The 18151-nt window shown below is 38.4% G+C and overlaps 1 pseudogene; it reads left to right on the top strand.

Moving 5' to 3' along the window:
* The window catches only part of LOC100341532 (large ribosomal subunit protein eL15 pseudogene), a 48467-nt pseudogene extending 31878 nt beyond the window's left edge, over positions 1–16589 (top strand).
* The last annotated feature ends 1562 nt before the right edge of the window (positions 16590–18151 follow it).

Here is an 18151-nt window from a genome sequence, read left to right as displayed (position 1 = left end):
CAAGTTTGATATGACCTATATCTAGTTCTGCTTTTGATGCCTGTGTTCTTAGAATATTCTAAAATAATGATTGCCTACACCAGATTATTACAGTGTTTCCCTTGTTTCCTTCTAGCAATCTCATGGCTTCAGGTCTTAAATTTAAGTCTTTGATCCATCTCAAGATGATTTTTTTGTAATATGGTGAGGTGAAAGGATCCAACTCCACTCTTACAATTATGTATGTCCAGTTTCCCAGTGTTATTTATTGAAAAGTATCATTTCTAATATCCACAATGATCATAGATGCAAAATTCATCACCAAAATACTAGCTAATCAAATCCAACAACACAGCAGAAAGATCATTCACCCAGACCAACTAGGATTTAGTGGAACTAGTATGCATGATGGTTCAACACACACAAATCAATAAAAGTGATACAACACATTAACTAAATGAAGAATGAAAACATATAATTATCTCAATAGATACAAAGAAAACATTTGATAACATACGGCATCTTTTCATGATAAATCTTAAGCAAATTGGGTATAGAAGGAACATTCGTCAACACAATTAACACAGTTCACAATAGCTAAGATATGGAATCAAGCCAGATGCCCATGAACTGATGACTGAATAAAGAAACTATGGTATATATACACTAATTATGGTATGTATACTACTCAGTCACAAAAAAGAATGAAATCCCATATTTTGCAACAAAGTAGATACAACTGGAAAATTATAAAATTATACTTAGTGAAATAACCAGTCCCAAAAAGACAAATATTATTATTTTCCTTGATCTGTGGTAACTAACAGATTACCGAATATATAGTGTATAGGAATGAAATTGACATTTTCAGCTCGGATGATGATTTTTTAAATCCCTTGTCTCTACTGTTGAGGAACAGTATTTTTTTTTCTTTATACTATTTGTTTATACTATTTGTTTATTACTTAGTATAAGGCTAATTTTTGAGTATAATGAAAATCAAAATAAGATCATTGTAAAACTTAAGAGAAAGAAAAGGAGATAAAGGAAAAGGAAGGGTGGGAGTGGGGACAGGAGGGAGGGTAGGCTGGGAAGTGGCACTATGTTTCTAAATCTGTATGCATGAAAAAATAATAATTTATCATAAATAAAATAATAACATAATTTATAACAATAAAATAATAATAATAAATAAAATTTGCATACATTAAATAAAATTTAAGAAAGATGGGAAGTAAGGAAGGGAGAAAGGAAGGAAGGAAAGGAGGGAGAGAGGGAGGAAAGGTGGGAGGGAGGATGGATTATAGAGTTGGCTGGCTTTAGTTGCCAGAAGTCTTCGTGAAAGAAAAATCTTCAAGGATGTAAAGACATAAAGGATCCCAATGTAGTTATCTTGTCTTAAATGACCCTGAAAATAAATAAATGTAAAAACTAGTAAAAAATATCATCGGAATCCCTACCACTTCAAATATGGTGAGTGATCTGTAGAATGAACTTCATGTGATGCAGAGAATGGGGATGGACAGTATGCAACAACAAAAATAGTGAAGAGAAAATAAAACCATTCCAAAGGAAGGAAGGTCAGCCTGGAAAGGTAGGGAATGTTGTATGGAGAATGGGAATATCTTAGCCCATGGGAAAGGTAATTTTGGGCAAATACTCAGACTCCGTTTTTCACAAAACCATTTTGCCAAAGCATTTTCTTAGCTTTGCAGAGCTTCTGATAAAATAGAGTTCATCTTGCCTACAGCAGTGATAATCAGTAAAGTATGTATCTTTCTTGCCATTCTTACTCATATCTTCATTTCTAAGTCATCTGGTAATCTCTCAAATAAATTGTAAATGCCAAAGAGCTTTTCTTGGGTTTCACTTTCAGAGGAACCCAAACTAAGAAATAGTGGATGGTAACCAGCTCTGCCAGCTCCTAGAATGGGTAGAATATACATGTTGAGATGACTTGGGTAGAAAAGTAGGTCTAAGCCAGAGGAATTGTGCCCAGGGAAAAGCAGGCAAGCCCAGGGTACCCAATGATACATGCATCAGTGGATCTGACCCTCACAGAGGAAGCCTAGTTTATAATGCATCTTTGGATTTTACACAGCCATCTTTGCTCAGCTCTAACACTTATATATGATTCTAGGATTCTGAATATGAGTACTAGCTATATAACCAAATGGTTATTAAAAAATTCCTCTAAAGCATAAGGTAAAAGCAGCTGTCAACTGTTGAAGAATGAAGGAATGGGATGATTGCTGAGTTACAGATTCAGGTAAAGGGGAACATTATAGGACTCCAGGTATCAGAACAGCTACAACATGATGATGTGGGACAGAGCAGTGTGGAAACTCTGTGATAGGAAATAGGCTTCTATTTAAGAATCATATTTATAATAATATTTCCTTGAAGCTGAATGCTCAGATGCCCCATCACTGACAGTATTGATGCCATTCTTTAAATATAGTTTAGCCTAAGCTGTGATCATTAACTGAGAAAGGTATGATGAACTTGCAAGATCCTGTCATCACTTGAGCTGACCTCACAACTTCAAAACTACTGTGATATTCCTTGGAACACTCTTTCCCCTTATAATTGGGAATGGAACCAACATATTTCCTCTACATTCTTCAGAGAAATAAGTTTAAAATTTTCTCTGTAAATTAATCCTTTGAAATGTCTCTGTCCCTTCTGTCATTTGTACATTGAATTAACCTAGTATCTACAAGTTATTTCTCATCCTATGCAAATGATAGTTGTAATATATATATATATATATATTTAAGATTTTATTTATTTATTTGAGAAATAGAGTTAGAGACAGCGAGAGGAGAAGACAGAGGAAAGGTCTTCCATCCGTTGGCTCACTCCCCAAATGGCTGCAATGGCCAGAGCTGCGCCAATCCAAAGCCAGGAGCCAGGCGCTTCCTCCTGGTCTCCCATATAGGTGCAGGGGCCCAAGGACATGAGCCATCTTCTACTGCTTTCCCAGGCCATAGCATAGAGCTGGATAGGAAGAGGAGCAGCCAGGACTAGAACCGGCGCCCATATGGGATGCCAGCGCTGCAGGCAGAGCATTAACCTACTGAGCTAAGGCACCGGCCCCAGTTGTAATATATTTTAAAGCGTTTTACAAACTTAATGATAGTATTGATAACTTATTCTCTTCTAAATGCCATCTATTCTTTCCATGACATAGGTCAGTATTAGTCTTATTTTTTGTATATAAGAAAAATATTTTCCCTATTAAATTATTACTCTTTAATGTACTTTCTCTGTACTATATAATTTATGAAAGCTTATTTCTCTATTTATAATGTCTTCAATACCATTGTTAGAATTTTTTCTTGGCCGGTGCCGTGGCTCAATAGGCTAATCCTGCGCCTGCAGCGCCAGCACACTGGGTTCTAGTCCCAGTCGGGGCACCTGATTCTGTCCCAGTTGCTCCTCTTCCAGTCCAGCTCTCTGCTGTGGCCCCGGAGTGCAGTGGAGGATGGCCCAGGTCCTTGGGCCCTGCACCCACACGGAAGACCAGGGGAAGAACCTGGCATCTGGCTTAGGATCAGCATTTTTCACCGGCCGTAGCACGCCACCCGCAACGGCCATTGTGGGGTGAACCAACGGAAAAGGAAGACCTTTCTCTCTGTCTCTCTCTCTCATTGTCCACTCTGCCTGTCAAAAAAAAAAAAAGAATTTTTCTTATATATTTATACATATAGTGTCATATATATTTAATATATTAAATATAAATATATATTGCCATATATATTTATATGTTTGCTAGAAATTTCTTCTAAAATTCTCATTTCAGTGCTACTTCACTTACATCTATCTTCATTACTTCAGTTTACATCCCTACCCCTTCCTCACTGAGTCTCAACTTTATGTTCTATGTCATAACATAACTTAGATTCCAATCAAAATAAAGCAATAGCATCCATGACATAGTTCACTCTGATGTATAAATTTTTCAATAACCTTAGCAATGTGCCCATAAAACCAACTTAAAATATTAAAATGTATATTCACAAACTGACATAAATTCTTCTTTAGTGAAGCCAAGACCTGCACACAATGATTTAATGTTACATGATTAATATATGAGAAACAGTCTCTGTTTCTTAGGTACTGCCCTAGGTATAATAATGCTAATAATGTTTCCCTTTAAACCAGTATAAACAATACTGTGGAGACAGAGATAAACCTTCACAGCCATTATAGTCATTTTCATTCAAACACAGTGATATTGTTGCTATCTGATACTGTTCTAGAAAATAAAAAAGCAAGTTTTAGATAAGGATGTGCTAACAGACATGGCTCAGGCAACATTGGGAATGCTGGTCTGTGGGAGCCAGCTCATAGGATAATGAAAGGGTAGAAGCAAAGTTAAAAGGTACTCATGTAGGAATTGACATGGAACCTGAAGTTCCATGTAAGAGCCAAATGTGAGATAAGGAGGCTGGAGAGTAGTATAAAACACAATTAGAGTAAGGCCCTATAAAACAGTCCACCTAATTTATGAAATACATAAATTCAAAGTAAATCAGTTTTTAGGAGGAGAGCAAATAGATATTTGGTGATTTAACTTTGGAGGAACAGGCCTATCTCAGAGACATTGTGGGTACAGTTCTAGATCACCACCATAAAACAAATATCACAAAAAAGTAAGTCATACACACACACACAAACCCACACTCACACACACACTTTGGTTTTCTAGTTCATATAAAAGTTACATTTACACTGCATTGTACTCTATTAAGTATGGAAGATTATTACATGTAAAATATGTAGATCTTAATTTAAAATACTATATTGCTAACAATATTAATGATCATCCAAGTCTTCAAGAGGCTGAAATCATTTTGCTAGTGGAGGGTCTGGCCCTGATGTTGTTGACTCTTGAACCAACATGATGGAGGTTGCTGAAGATTTGGGTAACAGGAAATTTCTCAAATTAAGACAACAGTAAAGCTCGCTGCATTAATTGGCACTTCCTTTCCCATAGATTTCTCTATAGCATGTGATGCTGTGCATTTTACCCTAAGAACCTCTTTCAAAACTGGCATCAGTTCTCTCAAATACTTCCACTGCCTTATCAACTAAATTTATGTAAAATTCTAAATTGTTTGTTAACATTTTAATAAGGTTCACAGCACCTACAGCAAAAGCAGATAACATTTCAAGAAACAACTTCCTTTCCTCATCCATAAGCAGAGACTCATCATCTTTTAAAGTTTTATCATGAGATTGCAACAATTCAGTAACATCTTCAGGCTCCACTTAAATTTCTAGTTTATTTGCTATTTCTACCACATCTTCTGGTATTGCTTCATTGAAATCCTGAATTCCTGAAAGTCAACAGTTGGGATCAACGTCTTCCAAACCCGTTAATGTTGATATTTTGAGCTTCTCCTGTGAATCATGAATGTTCTTAATGGCATCTAGAATGGTGAATCCTTTCCAGGAGGTTGTCAATTGACTTTTCTAAGATCCAGAAGAGCGATTATCATCTATTGCACATATAGACAAGCAAAATTTCTTAAACAATAAGATTTGTGAGTCAGAATTTCTCCTTAATCCTTGAGCTTCAGAATGAATGTTGTGGTAGAAGGCCTTAAAAAATACATTAATCTCATTACATATCTCTGTCAGAGCTCTTGTGTACCAGGACTGTCAACATGCTGAATATTCTGAATGAAATCACTTTTTGCTGAGTAGTAACTCAAAAATTGGCTTAAATTGCTGTGTGGTACATGTGGCAGTTCAGATGAATATTGCACCCAATGGAGGCAGCACCCAGGCATTGGTTCTCTTGGAGGAGGGGAGGTGAACATGAGACCAAGCCAACAGAGAGATTAACCCCTCCCCTCTCGTAAAAAGAGAGAGAGAGAGAGAGAGAGAGATTTACCACACCTAACTTGCATACTGCCCTGGACACTCCCCAGACCCTGGAGCACTGAACAAGCCCCTGGGCCAAGTCCAGTACACACCTCTGGGTATTCACTGAAAGAGCAGAATTTCCACTAAGCCACAGAGGCATAGTCCAAAGATAAAAGCCATCATAGAGAAACAAACAAACAAATAACTCTATAAATGGCTAAAAATAAATGCAGAAATTCAAGAAAAAAAGAATAAGGAAGAAAACATCATGCCCCCAAAGGAACACAACAACACTTTAATACTAAATGTGAAGATAAAGAGATTGAAGAAATGCCAGAAATAGAATTCAAAAAATTGATCATAGGATTACTTAGAAGTAATCAGAAGCAAATTCACTAATTAAAGAAATCCATATATGACATGAATGAAAATTTTTCCCATGAAATACTGGAAATGGACAATTCAATAAATAGATCAAATTTAAAAATGGGTTAAAAAGCCTTAACAACAAACTTGGTGAAGCAGAATAAAGAATATCAAAGTTGGAAGACAAATCTCTGAAAATTTTACAGTCAAATCAAGAAAAAAAAGAAGAAATTAGAAAATTAAAAAACATTGTTGGAGATTTATGGCATACTATTGAATGACCCAACTTATGGGTCTTAGGAGTTCTTGAAGGCATGGACAGAGAGAATGGACTAGAAGGCCTTTTTGGTTTAATTACAGAAAACACCCCCAATTTGGAGAAAGAAAGGGACATCCAAGTAGAGAAAGCACACAGAAATCCTAATACCCATGACCAGAAAAGATCTTCACCACGATATATTGTAGTCAAACTCTCAAAAGTAAAACATAAAGAAAAGATCCAAAATGTGCACAGGATAAACAACAAATTACATTCAAAGGATCTCAAATTAGACTCACAGCTGACTTCCCATTAGAAACCCTACAGGCTAGGAGAGACTGGAGAGATATAATACCAAATGTTAAGAGCAAAAAAACTGTCAATCTAAAATTCTATATCCTACAAAGCTCTAAATAAATAAAGGTGAAATAAAGATCTTCCATAGCAAACAGAAATTGAAAAAATTTGTCACCCCTCATCCAGCCTAACAAAAGATGCTTAAGAATGTGCTACACAGAAAAACACAAAAATGGTCATCACTATGAAAGAAGATGAAGCCAGAAAATCTCCCAGTGAAAGAAAAAAGGAAATCTAATGTAAACAATAAGAATATTTATGGGAAAATGGCATGTCCAAGTCATTATTTATCAATAGGCATGTTGAATGTAAATGGCCTCAACTCTCCAGTTAAAAGATAACTGACTTGCTGAATGGATTAAAAGACCCATCTATTTGCTGCCTACAAGAAACACATCTCATCAACAAAGATACATGCAGACTGAAAATGAAAGTATGGAAAAAGATAAACCATGCTAACAGAAAAAAAAAAGAATTGGTGTAGCCAACTTACTATCAGACAAAATAGACTTTAATGCAAAAACTGTTAAAAAGAGACAAAGAAGTACACTATGTAATTCACAATTCACCAAGAAGATGTGACTATAACAAATGTATATGCACCTAATTACAGGGTACATGACTATTTAAAAGAAATGTTAAGGGATATAAAGGGAGACATAGATTCAAATACAATAGGAAAGGCAGACTTCAATACCCTATTTTCAGCAATGGACAGATCAACCAGACAGAAAATTAGCAAGGAAACAACAGAGTTAATTTACACTATAGACCAAATGGACCTAACAGATAACTACAGAACTTTTTATCCTACAGTTACAGAATACACATTTTTCTCACCAGTGCATGGAATATTCTCTAGGAAAGACCACATACTAGGCCATAAAGCAAGTCTCAGCAAATACAAAAAAATCGAGATATACCATGCATCTTCTCTGACCACAATGCAATGAAGCTGGAAATCATCTTGAGATTCTAGAACATACGCAAATACATGGAGACTAAACAAATGTTCCTGAATGAATCGTGGGCCATAAAAGAAATCAAAAAATCAAAAAAAATTCTGGAAATGAATGAAGATGACAACATCATATCAAATCTTATGAGAATACAGCAAAAGCAGTGATAAGAGGGAAGTTTATAGCAATTAGTGCCTACATCAAGAAATTGGAAAGGCAACAAATAAATGTGTTATCAGTGAATTTCAAAGACCTAGAAAAACAATAGCAAACCAAACTCAAAATTAGTAGGATGAAAGAAATAAATCAAATTAAAGAATAAACAAAATTGAAACAAAATATAAAAGATCAGTGAAATTAAGAGCTGTTTTTTTTAAATATAAACAAAATTGACACCCCACTGGCCCACTAGCCAAAAAAGAGGGAAAAGACAAAAATGAATAAAACTATAGATGGAGAAGGAAATGTAATAACAGATACCACAGAAATAAAAAGAATCATCAGAAATTACTACAAAGAGCTGTATGCCAACAAATCAGGAAACCTAGAAGAAATGGGTAGATTCTGGACACACACAACCTACTTAAATTGAGCCATTAAAATATGGAAAACCTAAACAGACCAATAACTAAGATTGAATTGACTCAGCAATAAAGATCCTCCCAACAAATAAAATCCCAGAACCAGAAGGCTTCACTGGTGAATTCCATGAGAAATTTAAAGAACAAACTCTAATTCTTCAATTGAAAGGGAGGGAATCTTCCCAAACTCCTTCTATGAAGCCAACATCACCTTAATTCCTAAACCTGAAAAAGAAATTAGAGAGAAAGAGAACTACAGACCAATTTCTCTGATGAATACAGACACAAAAATTCTCATCAAAATACTAGCCATAGGAATCCAATAACACATCATGAAGATCATTCACCTGGACCAACTAGGATTTATCTCTGATATGCAGGAATTGTTCAACATAAATCAATGTGATACACCACATTAGCAAATTGAAAACAAAAGCCATATGATTATCTCAATAGATGCAAAGAAAACATTTGATAAAATATAACATACTTTCATGATGAAAACTTTAAGCAAATTGGGTAAAGAATGAACTTTCCTCAACACAATCAAGGCAATTTATGACAAACCCATGGTAAGCATCCTACTGAATGGGGAAAAGCTGGAAGTAATCCCACAAGATCCGGAACCAGGCAAGAATGTCCACTCTGACCATTGCTATTCAATAAAATCCTGGAAGTTGTAGCCAGAGCCATTAGGCAAGTAAAGAAATCAAAGGAATATAAATTGGAAATGAGGAAGTCAGTCTACCTCTATTTGAAGGTGACATGTTTCTATACATGTGGTATCCAACAGACTCCACTAAGAGTCAATTGGAACTCAAAAAAGAGTTTGTTAAAGTGGCAGGATATAAAATCCACACATAAAAGTCAATAGCTTTTGTGTATATATATATATATATATATATAGACTATGCCATGGCTAAGAAAGAGCTTCTAAGGTCAATCTCATTCACCATAGCTGCAAAGAAAATTAAATAGCTTGTAATAAATTTAACCAAGTACATCAAAGATGTCTGCAATGAGAATTACAAAACATTAAATAAAGAAAGACAAGAACACATGATAAATGGAAAAATCTCCCATGTTTATAGATTTGGAGAATCAATATTTGCAATATGTCCATATTACCAAAAGCAATTTACAGATTCAGTGTGATACCAATCCAAATACCAAGGACATTCTTCACAGATCCAGAAAAAAAAAACAAATCTGAAATTCATATGAAAACACAGAAGACCCCGAATAGCTGAAGCAATATCAAACAACAAAAATAAAGCCAGAGGCATAACAATACCAGATTTCAAAACATACTACAGAATAATTATAATAAAAACAGCCTGGTAGTGGAACAAAAACAAATGGATGGTCTAACGCCACAGAATAGAAATCCAAGAAGTCAATACACACATCTACATCCAACTTATCTTTGACAAAGGAGCTAAAATCAATCCCTGAGCAAGGGCAGTCTCTTCACAAAATGGTGCTGGAGAACTGGATCTCCACATGCAGAAGTATGAAGCAAGACCCCTACCTTGTACCTTACTAAAGAATCAAATCAAAATGGATCAAAGACCAAAACCACAACCCAATTCCATCAAATTATTATAAAAAATTATTAGAAACTCTGCAAGACATTGGCATAAGCAAAGAGTTCTTGGAAAGATCCCAGGAAGCACAGGCAATCAAAGCCAAAATTTACAAATGTGATTACATTCAACTGAGAAGCTACTGCACTTCAATAGAAACACTCAGCAAAGTGAAGAGGTAACAGACAGAATGGGAAAAATTATTTGCAAACTATGCAATCAATAAAGGGCTAATAACAAAAAAAAAAAAGAGTACATGAAACTCAGCAACAACAAAACAAACAACCAAGTTAAGAAATAGACAAAGGACTTCAAGAGGTATTTTTCAAAAGAGGAAATGCAAATATCCAATAGACACATGAAAAAATGCTCAGGATCACTAGTCATCAAGAATGCAAATCCTAATCACAATGAGGTTTAACCCCTGTTAGAATGGCTTTCATACAGAAATCAACAAATAACAAATGCTGGTGGGGATGTGGGGAAAAAAGTTCCTAAATTCATTGTTGGTGGGAATGAAAAGTGGTGCAGCCAGTGTAGAAAACAATATAGAGATACCTCCAAAATTTGAATATAGACCTACCGTATGAAACAGTCATCCCACTCTTGGGAATTTACCTAAGGGAAATGAAATCAGCATATGAAAGAGTATCTGTACCTCCATGTTTACTGCAGCTCAATTCACAATAACTCAGATGTGGAATCAACCCAAATGTCCATCAACTGAAGACTGATAAAGAAATTATGGGGGCCAGCGCCGCGGCTCACTAGGCTAATCCTCCGCCTTGTGGCGTAGGCACATCGGGTTCTAGTCCTAGTCGGGGCGCCGGATTCTGTCCCAGTTGCCCCTCTTCCAGGCCAGCTCTCTGCTCTGGCCCGGGAATGCAGTGGAGGATGGCCCAAGTGCTTGGGCCCTGCACCCGCATGGGAGACCAAGAGAAACACCTGGCTCCTGGCTTCGGATCAGCGCGATGCGCCGGCTGCTGCGCGCCGGCTGCGGCAGCCATTGGAGGGTGAACCAATGGCAAAGGAAGACCTTTCTCTCTGTCGCTCTCTCTCACTGTCCACTCTGCCTGTCAAAAAAGAAAAAAAAAAAAGAAAAAAAAAAAGAAATTACGGAGTATGTACACCATGGAATACTATATAGTAGTAAAAAAAAAAGAAATCCTGTCATTTGCAAAAAAAAAAAAAAAAGGATGAATTTGGAAAACATTATACTTAGTGAAATAAGCTAGTCCCAAAAGGAAAAATACCATATGTTCTCCTTGATCTGGGGTAACTAATGGAGCACCTAAAAGGTTATCTATAGAAGTAACATTGACATTTTGAGATGTGATGACTTTGAACAGCTCTTGTCTCACCTGTTGAGGAACAGTTTTTCTTTTTCTTACTATTTGTTGAAAACTACTTAGTATGGAGTTAATCTTATGTGTGTAAAGTTGGTTCTTAGTAAAAAAAAATAATAATTGGAATAGGAAAGGGAGGGGAAGAAGGGTGGCAGTACAAGTGGGAGGGTGAGAAGAATGGGAAGAATTACTAGGTTCCTAAAGTCATATTTATGAAACGCTGAAGTTTGTTTAACTTACAGAAAAAGTTTCAGGGGTGCGGAATTACATGGAGGAAAATGTAAAAAAAAAAAAAGTTTTATTAGACCATGGGTACACAGACTTGCTGTCATTAAGGCTTTGTTTTGTATTTATAAAGCAAATGTAGAGTGCTTCATAAATCTTCAGTATAATTCTTAAGGGCCCTAGGATTTTTGGGTTGATAAATGTATACTGGCCATGGATTAAAGTCACCAGATGCATTAACCTCTAACAGGAGAATCAGCTGTCCTTTGAAACTAAAGAAAGTATTGACTTCTCCTCTTTAGCTATGAATATGCTAGATGGAATCTTCTCCCAACATAAGGCTGTTTTATCCACACTGAAAATAAGCTGTTTAGTGCAGTCCACATCCACCAACATTCTTGTCTAGATCTTCTGGATAACTTGCTGCAGCTTCTACACCAGCAATTGCTGTTTTACCTTGTACTTTTATATTATAGAGATGGTATCTTTGATTAACTTCACGAACTAACCTAGCTTCAACTTTTCTGCTAGCTTCAAACTTTTCTTCTGCAGCCTCCACATCCCTCTTGGCCTTCACAGAGTTGGAGAGCTTTAGGGCTTTGCTCTGAATTAGGTTTTACTATAAGAAAATGTTATAATTAGTTTGATCTCCTATCCACACCACTAACGTTTTCCCCATATCAGCAATAAGGCTGTTTCGCTTTCTTACCATTTGTATGTTCACTGGAATAACAATTTACAGTTATGTCAAGAACTTTTTTCTTCTGCATTCACAAACTGGCTGTTTAATGTAAAACTGCCAGCTTTTAGCTTGTCTCAGCTTTCAACATGCCTTCATCACAAAGCTTAATCAAGTCTATTGTTTTTTAATTTAAAGAGAGAAACATGGGGCCAGTACCGTGGTATAGCAAGTTAAAGCCCTGGCCTGAAGCACCAGCATCCCATATGGGCTCCTCTTCTAGTCCCAGCTGCTCCTCTTCCGATCCAGCTCTCTGCTATGGCCTGGGAAAGCAGTGGAAGATGATGGCCCAAGTCCTTGGGCCCCTGCACCCATGTGAGAGACCCAAAAGAAGCTCCTGGCTCCTGACTTCGGATCTACACAGATCCGACCATTGCAGCTATCTGAGAAGTGAATCAGCAGATGGAAGACTTCTCTCTCTCTACCTCTCTCTGTAACTCTTTCAAATAAATAAAATAAACCTTAAAAAAAGAGCTCTCTGTCTCTGTCTCTCCCCTATATATAGAACTCTGCCTTTCAAATAAAATAACCCTTTTTAAAAAGAGAGATGCGTAACTCTTCCTTTCTTTTGAACACTTAGAGGACAATGTGGGTTATTAAATGGTCTATTTCAACATTGTTGTGTCTTAGGGAATACAGAGGCCTAAGCAGAGACCTGGAAGAAACACTGATTGTAGATGCAGTCATAACACACAACTTCTATCAAGTCCATTGTCTTATAGTAATCACATCAAGGATCAGTGATTGAGGTGGGCATTTGGCCTACTGGTTAAGCTGCTAATTAGGACACCTGCACTCCATATCAGGATACTTGAGTTCAAGTCATGGTTTTGGCTCCTTCTTCCAGCTTCCTGCAATACACAATCTGGGAAGAAGCTGTTGGCTCAGATGGCTGGGTCCCTGACCACATGTCAGAAACCTGAATGAAGTCTGTGGCTCTGGGCTTCAGCCTGAACCAAACCCAGCCATTGCAAGTATATGGGAAATGAGTCAGAAGAATGCAAGAGGGGAAGACATTGTGGTACAGCATGGTTTGTGAGACAGGCATCCCATACAGGAGTGCCAGTTCCAGTCCCAAGTCCTTTGCTTTTGCTCCAACTTTCTGCTAATGTGACTAAGAAGGCAGCAGGTGATGGCCTGAGTAGTTGGGTCCCTGCCACCCAAGAGGGAGATCTGGACTGTGGTCCTGGCTCCTGGCTCCAGCCCTGCCCAGCCCTGGCTGCTGATGTAGGCATTTTGGGGAACCACTGGATGGAAGATTCTCTCTCTCTCTCTCTCTCTCTCTCTCTCTCTCTCTTCCCCCAGCTTGGTCTCTCCACTTCCCCCGTGTGTATATGTGTGTGTGTGTGTGTGTGTTACACTTTGCAATAAACCTTGTGAAGAAAGAGATCTCTCTTGCTGTTTCCCTCTCAAAGAATTACATCACTTATCACTGATAATGAGCACCAACTATCATTAATAATAAGAAGTTTGAAATATTGTGAGAATTACCAAAATGTGACATGAAGTAGACATACGCTGTTGGAAACTTGGTGCCAACAGGCTTTCTCAATGCACAATTGCTACAGACCTTCAATCCATAAAATACACAATGTCTGCAAAGCACAGAAAAGCAAAATGCAATAAAACAAAATATGACAGTTACAGGATTGAGACAGAAAGCACAATTAGGGAAACTTGCAAACATCTCCAGTTAACTGGACATGAGGATATTTTCCTTTCTGCTTCCTAAGTCATTCTGTGCCTGAGGAGCTGTTTTATTCCCTTACGAAGATGTTTGCAAATTTCCCTAATTCCAGTTTTCTCTCCATTTCTCTGGAAAGATATTCTCTAGAGTCTTTCAATTTTTTTTAAAAAGATTTATTTATTTGTTTATTTACTTATTTATTTGAAAATGCAAACAACAGAAAGGGACATACAGAGAGAGAGAGAGAGAGAGACAGAAACTTTCATCTCATTTCATTTCCTAAATGGCAACCACCAGGAACTCCATTCTCCAATGGACATGTCCTTTGGCTCACCTTTATTGAGCAAATGAAAAGATCTTTCTCCACTAGCATCACAATTGACTTTCAAAATGATCTTGCCCCTTTAATTATGTACATGGACCCTTTTTATGTGGTTTTGTAACATGCTGACTCCCAAGGAATTTGAAATGTTTACTTTTCATTACAACTAAGAACAATGTGAGTGGTATTGTGATGTCTGCAAAGATCCCTATTCATCAAGCAGGGCTTGTTTCCCTAGAAAGTTGAGTTGAAGGACTCTCAACATTCTCTGGGACATCAACTTATGCAAGTTTTCTCAGAGAAGTTGAGGGTAGTCAAGAAAGAGTTTGAGGGCCAGCACCGTGGCTCACTAGGCTAATCCTCTGCCTTGCGGCGCCGGCACACCGGGTTCTAGTCCCGGTTGGGGTGCCGGATTCTGTCCCGGTTGCCCCTCTTCCAGGCCAGCTCTCTGCTGCGGCCCGGGAGTGCAGTGGAGGATGGCCCAAGTGCTTGGGCCCTGCACCCGCATGGGAGACCAGGAGAAACACCTGGCTCCTGGCTTCGGATCAGCATGATGCGCCGGCTGCAGTGTGCCGGCCGCGGCAGCCATTGGAGGGTAAACCAACGGCAAAGGAAGACCTTTCTCTCTGTCTCTCTCTCTCACTGTCCACTCTGCCTGTCAAAAAAAAAAAGAAAGAGTTGAGTAATGATGATCTACGACTCAAATGCTTACCACACCCTTCCTTTTGAGCATGTTGAATAATATTTGTTTCCTATATTCTGTTGAATTGCTATGGAAGTGAAATTCCAAAAGAACATGACAAGAATCTCCTTCCAAGAAACCAAAGTAAAAATAACCTATTTGATGTTTTTTAAGACAACATTTCATTGGGACAATATTTTCTTATATCAATGGCTACTATGTATCATTAAAATCAGGTATCCTCTCCAACAAGTGCAACTGACATGCCCTGTCTCTTCTTTTCTTTCTTATTGCCTTATCATCCAGCTGGGGCTGTAAAAGGCTAGCAGGAGCAGGCTTTCTCTTGGCATATTTTGAAACTTCTCCTACCATGAGGTGTCATCTTTTTTTATTATGTTCAGGTCAAAACAATGGCAAGTAGACACATGCAAATTAAATATCATATTTAGATTTCCAAACCTGGGATTCAAGGTTCTGGATAATTTAGTTACATAATCTTGCAGGCCAATATTCTTTTGCAATATTTTCTTACATTTCAATGATTTGGTGAATTTTATCATTTATTAAATTATGCTCATATTCCATAGATTTTTGTATCTACCTCCTTGATGGTAAGTGAGAGAATGTATTCTTGTTCCCAATTTTTATTTATAGTTTTTGTTTGCTTGTTTTCATTTTTTTGAAAATATTTATTTATTTGACAGGCAGAGAAAGAAAGACTAAACAGAGAGATCTCCTATCCACTGGGAGATCCCAAATGCCCAAAATAGCCAGGGTTGGGCCAGGCATAAATCACAAAATGAGAACTCAATCTGAATCTCCCAAATGGATGGTAGAAATTCATCTACGAGAAGGGCACATATTAGCAGGTAGTTCATTCAATAGGAGAACTGGTATTCAAACCCAGGTGTGATAAGGGATGCGGTTGTTCAAAGCAGCAGTTTAGTTAGCCGGCAGCCATCAGGTAAGCCAGGGTGGGCACGTACAATACATCCAGGAGCTATGGAGAAAGAAACAGTCGGACATGATGCACTTTCTCCTGCGGGTCCGCTGCTGGCACTACCGCCAGCTATCAGCGCTGCACAGAGCGCCACGCCACACGCAGCCCGACAAGGTGTGCAGGCTGGCTACAAGGCCAAACAAGGTTATGTCACCTATAGGATTCGTGTGCGCCGAGGAGGCCGCAAGTGCCCGATGCCCAAGGGTGTGACCTACGGCAAGCCTGTCCATCAGGGCGTTAACAGCTCAACTTTGCACGAAGCCTTCAGTTTGTTGCCGAGGAACGAGCTGGGTGCCACTGTGGAGCTCTGAGAGTCCTGAATTCTTACTGGGTTGGTGAAGATTCCACATACAAATTCTTTGAGGTTATCCTCATTGATCCATTCCATAAAGCCATCAGAAGAAATCCTGACACCCAGCGGATCACCAAGCCAGTCCACAAGCACAGGGAAATGCATGGGCTGACATCTGCAGGCCGCAAGAGTCGTGGCCTTGGAAAGGGTCACAAGTTCCCCCACACTATTGGTGGTTCTCCCAGTGCAGCCTGGAGAAGGTGCAATACCCTCCAGCTGCACCGTCACTGCTAACTCAAGTAATGTTTGTAAAATTCATACCTAATAAACCATTTAGGATAGTCAACGTCTGCTTAAAGATTTTATTTGTCTGTTAAAACTAGCCTGCCAATAATTTCATGAATGTTTTGTCAAATTATGAAAGTTAAAGGTGCAATAATGTTTGAACACAGGTGTATCTTGTTTCTAATAAGGTAAACTTTTATTAGGGGATTCATGTGTCAGTGTTTAAAACATGCTGTGTGGTAAAAATAGGTGTAAAATAAACTCTTTTAAAAAAAGAGTGCTGAAACAAACAAACAAACAAAAAAGCAGCAGTTTAAACCACTGGGGTAAATTCCTTTCCTATTCTTATTTGTTGAGATCCAAGTTATCTTTCATGGTACAGCTCGAAAGGTACCACATTCCTGAAGCCTTTTCTGATTTATTCCAGATAGAGCTGAATTATTTTCCTCTGCTAGCTCCTAAAACATAACTTTTGTCTCTATAGATCTTGCTGCTGTAACTATTTTTTACATGTATTTGTGACTTTCATTCCACTTCCTGAAGGAAGCATCCATGACTTTTTCTTTTAGACCCAGAAACCATTGAAGATTGCTTTGTATTTAGTAAGTAATTAATAGGCTAAAGTGTGTGGGGAGCAACTCGGACTAGACTAAGTTACTGGAATTAAGACTTATTCTATGCATCTGCTCTCCCACAATATGGCGCTGGGAGAGGAGGAAACAGCTTCTACGCAGCTGCCTCCAGTTCAACCAATAAACTGCAGGAGCTGATCCTGCTTGGAGGAGAGCAGCGTACTCGGCGTGTGGGTAGCAGAGTTGGGATTGGTGGAAGAGGACTATAAAGGAGGAGAGAGACAACATGCACCAGGAACATCTAAGAGAAACACCTGAGGAACACCTGAGCAGCCCCCGAGAGAGCCGGCCGGCGGTGTGCCGCTCCCCCGTGGAAGTGGGGAAAGTGGCAGGGTGGCCCGCCCCTCCACGGAGGTGGAGGGACGGTACCCAACCCGGGAAGGACCAGCAGCAAACCCGGGAAGGGCCGAGCAGACAAAAGAACAGCGCAGGGTCCTGTGTCGTTCCTCCGCAAAGAGGGGGAGCGACAAAAGTGAAAGATACAGACAGAATGTTATAACTCTTTAATTCTAGTCTTTTAAGTAACATATATTTCCAAAATGAGGGGAAACATTGGAAGGTAAGGGCTGTCATTAATCATTTCTATGTGCTAGTCATTATCCTAGGGGCAGAATGTGGTAGAGATATTTTGAGATGTACACTCAGATCAGAACAAACTTTCTCTAAAACTGTCACCAACCCATAAAGGGTAAATCTACTGCAATCTTGTCAATGCTACTACATCTTCGATCTTATCTAGAACTGAGTGGTCAAATTGGAGCTATGCTATAAAAACAGTAATCTGGGACACTGATATCCCACCCTTCTAGACACAGAGAACAAAAAAAGACTAATCTGTAGAAAGATTAAACAGACATTTCATCCTCAGAAGGTATATCATCATTCTGCCCCATCCATGTCAAGTCCTACCATGATGTTCAACCCTCCCTGTCCTTCACTCTCCTCTCCTGTCTATTCCCTGGTGATTCAATACTTAT

Source organism: Oryctolagus cuniculus, chromosome 5, assembly GCF_051225735.1.
Source record: "Oryctolagus cuniculus isolate XC-2025 breed Fujian yellow rabbit chromosome 5, ASM5122573v1, whole genome shotgun sequence".
In the NCBI taxonomy this organism is placed as follows: domain Eukaryota; kingdom Metazoa; phylum Chordata; class Mammalia; order Lagomorpha; family Leporidae; genus Oryctolagus; species Oryctolagus cuniculus.
The sequence above is the reverse complement of the archived record's forward strand: the minus strand, read 5'-3'. Positions and strand labels throughout refer to the sequence as shown.